General features: G+C 35.7%; 1 long non-coding RNA gene across 4 annotated transcripts in view; it reads right to left on the bottom strand.

Moving 5' to 3' along the window:
- Positions 1-316: 316 nt before the first annotated feature.
- LOC122627361 overlaps positions 317-7,695 on the bottom strand; it is a 193,621-nt gene continuing 186,242 nt past the window's right edge. Inside the window, exons 5-7 of one of the 4 annotated variants that reach the window (XR_006326837.1) lie at positions 1,800-1,849; positions 1,496-1,717; positions 317-1,263 (exon numbers count right to left, since the gene is read on the bottom strand). This is a non-coding gene — a long non-coding RNA (uncharacterized LOC122627361). Of the gene's footprint in view, positions 1,264-1,495; positions 1,850-7,695 lie in introns of all 4 variants that reach the window. The other 3 variants (XR_006326835.1, XR_006326838.1, XR_006326836.1) reach the window with 3 other exon arrangements.

Raw genomic sequence — 7,695 nt, 5'->3', positions numbered from 1 at the left:
TCAAAGAACTTTGACATTGGACCGCGAGCTTTAATCGTTTAACTTCCGCCCGTATAAAACTCTACCTCCGTTTCCCTTCCTCATCTCTTCTTTCTCTTTTTTCTTTTTATCTTTTTATCTTTATTTCTTTTTTTTTTTGCCTCTTTTACTATCTAACCAGACACGAATACTTGAACATTTTTATTCGTAATTTTTCTGCATGGTATGAAATTACTGTAATACAAATTACTCTACTGATCCGTTTCATTTTCCTTCCAATTATGATTTTACGTTGTTAATTATCTTATATCTGAACCTACGTATATATATATATATATAATTTATAATTTAATATATAATTAATATATAATTTATATTGTCCGTTAAGATCGAAGAAGATCATAATTTATGATGGTCGCGTTTGGTGATAGATGGTCTGACATATCAGATATCTTCATTAAAAATTCCAACTTCGATTAAAACATTCTGAATTAAAGAATACAAAAAATGTCAATTTTTTGAACCCTGACATACAATCTTTTTTCTAAAACCTTTCGAGAATTAAGTTATCATTGATCAAATAATTAATTTTAACTCCCCTTTCGTTGTCCTTAGTCGACACTTTTCGAAGTGTCGATATAAATAACGTGACCCGCACAGGTCATTCTATGTGTATATTTTGTAGACATTTTTTTTTTCTTTTTACATTTCTTCACACATAGAACTAAAAACTCAAAATATACTATATTCCGAATTTAACTAATTTACAATTCAGAACTTAGAATTCAAATCTCAGTACAAGATTATCGTTTTTTGATATTTCAGTTAATTGTTATTTTTACCATCGTATCGTATATTATTAGCCGAGATTTTAAAACTTTCGCTAATAAATAACAAAGTTAATAAAAGGACTTTAAACTTTTTGTCAAATTAAATTTTCCTTAAACAAGTCGGCGTTTGCGAACTTGTCAAACGCGAAACATTGTTATTCCAGTCATAAATCTTTTAAATCTCTCTCTCTCTCTCTCTCTCTCTCTCTCTCTTTCTCTCTCTTATTAGTTCTCATCATAAAATAAAATATATTTCTTCTTCTTACTTATCTTTCTAATTTTCGAATGGAAAAGTTCGAATTCGAAAGACACTATCGTTATTTCATAAAACAGTTATCCCATATTCCGATTCTGTTTATTGGTTCGCCTTTGCGGTTCGTAAATATTCGACTCGAGTACCTTCTATGGAATAGGGGTGGTCGAGTGAAGTACCGCTTATATCGATGTTTATATCCTACGATATGGAATATGTATTGCGTCGTCGATTCGTAAACACAAGGACGGATTTATTCGCGTTTATCGATTATCTAAATATTCGTAAAACATTGAAGATCGGTATATATAGGTCTAAAGAAAAAAATAAGAATTACCAAAAAAAAAAAAAAAAAAAAGAACTGTAAAATGTTTTTCTTTTTTCCTTCTTTTAAAAAAGATCAAATAAAAGTGTCGATGATCGCGTAACTTACCTCTCGAAATTCCAATCGATCTCTCGTGTTTCATCATTAAAGCTCGTACGGTTCTCCCTTCCTAGCAGTCTGAAGCTTCCGGTAGCACAAATTCTCAGATTCCAGGAGTGCTGATCCTATTTCATAAAGCATTTAGGTCGTCCGACATTGGTTTGCGGCTGGGGTGCTTCGCAAATATTCTATGAATCACTGCCTCGTTCTATCCTCATACCGAGATACCATCTAGTAAAGTGAACATCTTTCTCGATTCAAGAATTATTGTGGGAATGTGTGTAAATGTGGTTACTCTGATTGGATTAATTACATTGCTATGTCTCCGAGAATGTTATTCACATGGATATATAATATTTGGATCTATAAAAAGAAATTTCAAAAGAATTATCCTGACGTTCGTTAAAATATATACGATTTTAAATTTAAAATTACTTTGAAGTGATATGGAGATGTATACGTTGATAAGAGAGAGAGAGAGAGAGAGAGAGAGAGAGAGAGAGAGAGAGAGAGAGAGAGAGAGAGAGAAGTTAGCTTTGTTTATATTTGAGGCAATAAAGACGAACACGTTTGACTCGGACCAGAACGTAATATCATATGCCATGACTTCGATCGAGTACACATTATATATATGTGTGTATGTGTGTGTGTATGTGTAATATATACACATACATATATAGTACACATATATGTACGTGATCAACCCCAAGAAACAGAAAAATGTTGTTTCGTCTGTTCAAACGGAGTAGAGACAAAGAAAGACAGGAATAGCGCGTGTTCGATATCCTTTCAGATTTCCTAAAAATAAAAGAAAAAGAATGAGAAAATCTAACGTCTTCGTCTTCGAAGCGGATAGATATAGCTCACTCGAAAAAGGATCGATGTCCGGGCCAGGAGCAATAATTCCCCTCCACCCTTTATCCACCTCCTTCTACGAGGGTCGCAAACAAAATTTGTGGAAAAATTCTTGAAGGAACACATGTATTTCTCGAACACATATACAGGGTGTACCGTGTAACGTGAGCGACTTTATCGATCTTGAGATTTCTCAAGTAGATTGAAGAAGAAGAAGAAGAAGGAGAAGAAAAAAAAAAAAGAAAAAGAAAAAGAAAAAAAGAGAAAATGAAATGTATTAAAATGATTCGACGAACGGATCTTCGAAATAATGAAAAAAGGAAATTTGCGAGGTCCATTGGAGAAAAAAAATTTTCCAATGATCGCTTTACACGAATCACCCTGTACATATACATACATACATACATACATACATACATATATATATACATATATATGTATGTATGTATACATATACGTGGTATATAGTATAAATCGGTTCGAAGTCTTTTTAGGTGCAGGAGCTTTTCTTTTGCACGACACCGGCTGGAGAAGAAAAGTGTGTGTGTGTGTGTGAGAGAGAGAGAGAGAGAGAGAGAAAGAGACGGAGTTCGCAGCACACGCCCGCGCGCGCGCGCACTCGTGTGGTCTGTATGTGTATGTCTGCAAAACGACATATAGATAGAGACTTGGATATTGTTATTCTCTAGATAGTAGGTATGAGTGGCGCCAGCTTGTTCTGACGTTCCTCCTCTCGTTTAAGGAATATGACGTATCTTCCTATCCACTTCCTGCACCACCTCCTTTAGACATCTCTACACCCCTCCTCTGTCTTTCTATCTTCATCCTTTTCCAACCAACTGAACACAGGATCCATCTTTCGTCTCTTCTCTCCACAGATTCGGTTTTCTCTGACGTAGAAACTACGCATCAGAGGAAACGTAACAACGCTCGAGAAGAGGGATTGTATTCTTCTTCTTTTAAGAGATTTATCAATTCTGAGGGATCCGTCGCAAACCGTTTCTTCTTTCTTATCGTAAACAATATTATTCGCCTATTTTCAAAGATTGCAATAGGATATAGTTTATAAAGATGACATCGATATATTGTCGTATATTATAAAGATAAATGAAACGCGATATCATACGTAAGGTGAGATTGTTTTAATTTGTAAAACGTTGCTTGGAATGAATGTATTTTTTCAAAGAGTTCTTCTTCTTTTTTTACTATAGGATATTTATCTTCGAAAGAGAACTTGTTATGAAAATTCAGTTTACAAGCAAGATAAATAATTCATAGTATTTCTTCATAGATTATGCCCAAAAAATAGAATTCAATGAAGATTTATTTGAAGGTACAACAAGATGTCAACCTAAATCTGTTAAAGATTTAAGAATTAATTAAATTTTAAGGCTTAATAGAAATCTGGTAAATGTAAAACCATTTTATAAAGATCATTTTATAAAAGAACAAATTCTAAATCTTTTTTTAAAACGTAAAACGATAACGTTTCTACAATTATATTCGGTCAATCGATTACAACATTTTATCGAGAAGTTCCTATCTTTTTTTTTTACGAGTTTAACGTGATAAAACGTATTACCGAAACTGTAACCAATGATCAAAACGAACGTTTCGTTATTTCTTGCGATTCTACAAATACTATAAAAGCAATCCATAACTAGTGGACAAACGACTCCATCATCCAAGTATGTCAAAAATCTTATATTAAAGTAATCCAAAGAAACAACTCGATCACAGTAATTCCCTCCCCATGTAGACAGAAGGAAATGAAAGAGTGGATAGAACGGTCAAAAATATTCTTCAATCTCCGATCACTGTACTGATCGACGTACTTTCCAAAATTATTCTCTCCTATTGAAAGAAAAAAAAAAAAAAAAAAAAAAAAAAAAAAAAAAAAAAAAAAAACAAAAAAAGGAAAAGAGAAACAAATAAAGAGGAAATTCGATGAATGAAATTAGATTAAAGATCTTCTCTTTTCTTTTTTTTTTTTTCAAGAAAAATATACTGACTACAATATTATCTAAAAAAAAACATCAAACTTATATGATTAAAAAGCCATACAAGCGATTGACGTGACATTAAATAATAGAAATAATAATAAACAAAAAGAGAAGAAAAAAATACAGAAATTTTTTAAAGAAGGATTCTTAAAGAATAATCTCGTTAGAATGAATAGACGTGTAATCGTTTTTATCAGAATAATTTTCCCATGGATTACTATTTTGACACGAGGAGGATTCGTTGAATTCATTGACGAAATCGATTGACAAATACGTAACTGAAGGAAGGATCGTATGGCTGGTATCAAGCAAGAGTACTGTTTCGTGGTTGGAAGTACATTAAGGGTCAACCAAGAAGGTTGGTGAGTAGATGGGTAAGTAGATACCTCCTTCTATCGACGAGTATATGCGATATATGTAGTAGCAGCGTGCAACCGAAACACTTCGAGCAATCCGTTTCGAATGCTAATGGAGTAATTAACAATCTCGGTATTAACTACCAAGAACGCATCTCGTGTATACGTTTATATGCATATATATATATATATATATATATATATATATATATACCAATATTCATAGATTTAAATTGTTCCTCCGAGCTTCGTCATCTTATCATTACGGTAGCGAATTTAATATTGGAAAGCTTTCGAGTTTAAGTAACGAACAGTGTACGAGTTCCATCAGGTTCACCTCGCGTTAAACAATTTCCGAAGGTGAGGCAGAAGGGAGACGAAAGTTTCTTGAAATTATACGAGGAACGTCGAAGCGAGCGTGCCTCGAAAACGGATGGGATTTCATCGCGTGGCTTCCTGGTCTCTACATAGGTAGCTATATGGCTGTACGGCTATCGACTACTCGAATCTACTCGTAATATTCACGATATGATCTTGTATTTCGCAGTTACGTTGAAAGAATTCATTTTCAATTTTTAATCGTTATTTTTCCTTCATTTATCATCCCATTTTAAACAATAACAACAAAGAGTGCACTTCGCTCCTATCGAAAAGTCGATTGGAATGCGTTTGAAATCGAAACATATATTTGCAAATCCGTTTTATTGCAATTAAGTGAGCCTAACGGATCTATGATCGAACGAATAAATGAAATCGTCGAGTGCCTTTACTCACCACTCTTTTTCATACATACAATTGAAAGAGGAGACAGCCCGTGGATATTTTTCGACGAAATTTTTAATATCGTACTTTATTGCGATTTTCATTCGCGATCATGTAGAAACGACTACGACTACGACTACGACTACGACTACGACTACGACTACGACGTGAACGATGACGATGATAAAGCTTGAAGAAAAGAGGAATAGAGAAATTATTTTTTAAAGCTGCTCACGAAATTCACGAATTCCTTTTTATTTCTACGTGATCCGGGTCGAGTTTAATACGTGGACGTTCATCAGGCGGTTTCATGGAGCGAATCTTCGAAGGATCTTCAAAGCTCGTAGCGCAGGTTGCTAGCCTCTAGGACAATGGGATTGCTAACTGCATATACTTTGCATACTGGTGGCATGCTCGTAGACGAGAATCTCCTCGCAATTACGATTATCGCATTTTCCTTCTCTCTCTCTCTCTCTCTCTCTCTCTCTCTTTCTTCTTCACTCTGCTGTCTCTCTTTCTAACTTTCTCCGATGGAAACAGCCGTCGGAATATAATCTTACTATGCGAGGTCGTCTCCTTCTCGCTTTTCTCGCGGCTCGCAAAATTTCCAACGCGAAGAAATAAGAATCGTCCTGACCTCATTTTTCCCTCATCCCATCGTTGAATATATCCTCTTCTCTCTCTCTCTCTCTCTCTCTCTCTCTCTCTCTCTCTCTCTCTCTCCCCCTGTTTCTTTCTTTATCCCTTTTCTATTATATCTTATATTCTCTATGCTTTTATTTTTTTTTCTTCCTTTCTCTTCCTTTATTTCATCCCTTTCTCTACTCTCTACAAGTATCCTCTTCTTATTCGGTAAAGAGCGAAGCGTAAACGGCTTTCTATAAGACCCTTTAAATATCCATTATAGGAGGAAAGAAGGAACCGGTCCTTTCTCCTCGCTCGTTTTCTCCTCCTTTGGCAGTATGCTCTTGTAAAGATTATAACCTAGCCATTGGGGGTATCGTTAGCTAAAATGGAAGAACAATTTGGTGTAGCTCAAATTGAACTCGTGTATGCTAACGTGGTCATGGCTTTTTCTATATATTTTTTTTTCTTCTATCTTTTTCCTTTTCTTTTCTCTCTCTCTCTCTCTCTCTCTCTCTCTCTCTTTTTTGTCTTTCAATTCGTTTCCGCGAATTTTTGCCTATTCATTTTTAGTTTAGTTATTAGAAATGTCGTCAGCCGTAAACAAGTAAAACGCGTTAACGTTTAAGAGTTTCGAAAATACGAAAGATGTACGTTCGATGTAACGAATCGTTTCCATCCTGTTTTATCAGGAATTTTTATTCAAAACGAATGGATCAGCAGCAGCAACAGTAATAACGATCACACTGGCACCGATCTTCTTTCGCTTACGCGGCAACGTTTGAAAAGCAGAGACCACTCGTAATATCGCTCGGGCTAATAGAGATTTTATCATGCTGAAATGTTTTCAGAGCGATCGGTGAAACGCAGAAAAATAACGTCCGGACTTTCGTGTTGACAGGTTCACGATCTGTACGAGTGCAGGGATGATAGGAATAAAGAGAGATAAACAAAGAGAGAGAAAGGGAAAGAGAAAGAGAGAATGAAAGATAGAGAAAGAGAAAGAAAGGAAGGAAGATAGAGAGAAAGAAGAAGAGAAAAAGAGTGAGTACGGAATAAATCCGAGGGGCGTGCGCGTGATAGTATATCGCGGCACGCGATGTGTAAAATGGAAAATTCACGGAAGCGTGCTCGGAGAATGGGACGCTTGTTTCGAATCGATATAATGCCGGGCCATACGTTTTGCTTGTTCACTTTTAATTCGTTCGTTACAGTCAGCACCGTAATAACGTTCTATCTCTCTTTCACACGCATACACTAAAACATAAACATTATTTCTCTCTCTCTCTCTCTCTCTTTCTGTGTTGCTCTTTAAAACTCTCTCTTTCCGTCTGGTCCAATTTCAGTTGGATTTTCATTCGGGCCGTCGCCGACGGACGACCTACGTTACACCGACAAATTTTCGTCGACGGTGGTGGACCCTCCACTTCCGGTACAATAATTTGGATTACCATTCATGGTACCGCCCGGTGAGTGCCACTATAGCTCGCGGTATAAAACCGGCTCGCGGAAACGTCGCTTGATTTATTTCTCTTGCTTTCGACGTTTTTGAGAACAAGAGAGAGAGAGGGAGAGAGAGAGAGAGAGAGAGAGAGAGAGAGAGAGAGAG

The sequence above is a fragment of the Vespula pensylvanica genome, chromosome 2, assembly GCF_014466175.1.
Source record: "Vespula pensylvanica isolate Volc-1 chromosome 2, ASM1446617v1, whole genome shotgun sequence".
In the NCBI taxonomy this organism is placed as follows: domain Eukaryota; kingdom Metazoa; phylum Arthropoda; class Insecta; order Hymenoptera; family Vespidae; genus Vespula; species Vespula pensylvanica.
Note: the sequence above shows the minus strand (reverse complement) of the source record. Positions and strands in the feature narration are given on the sequence as shown.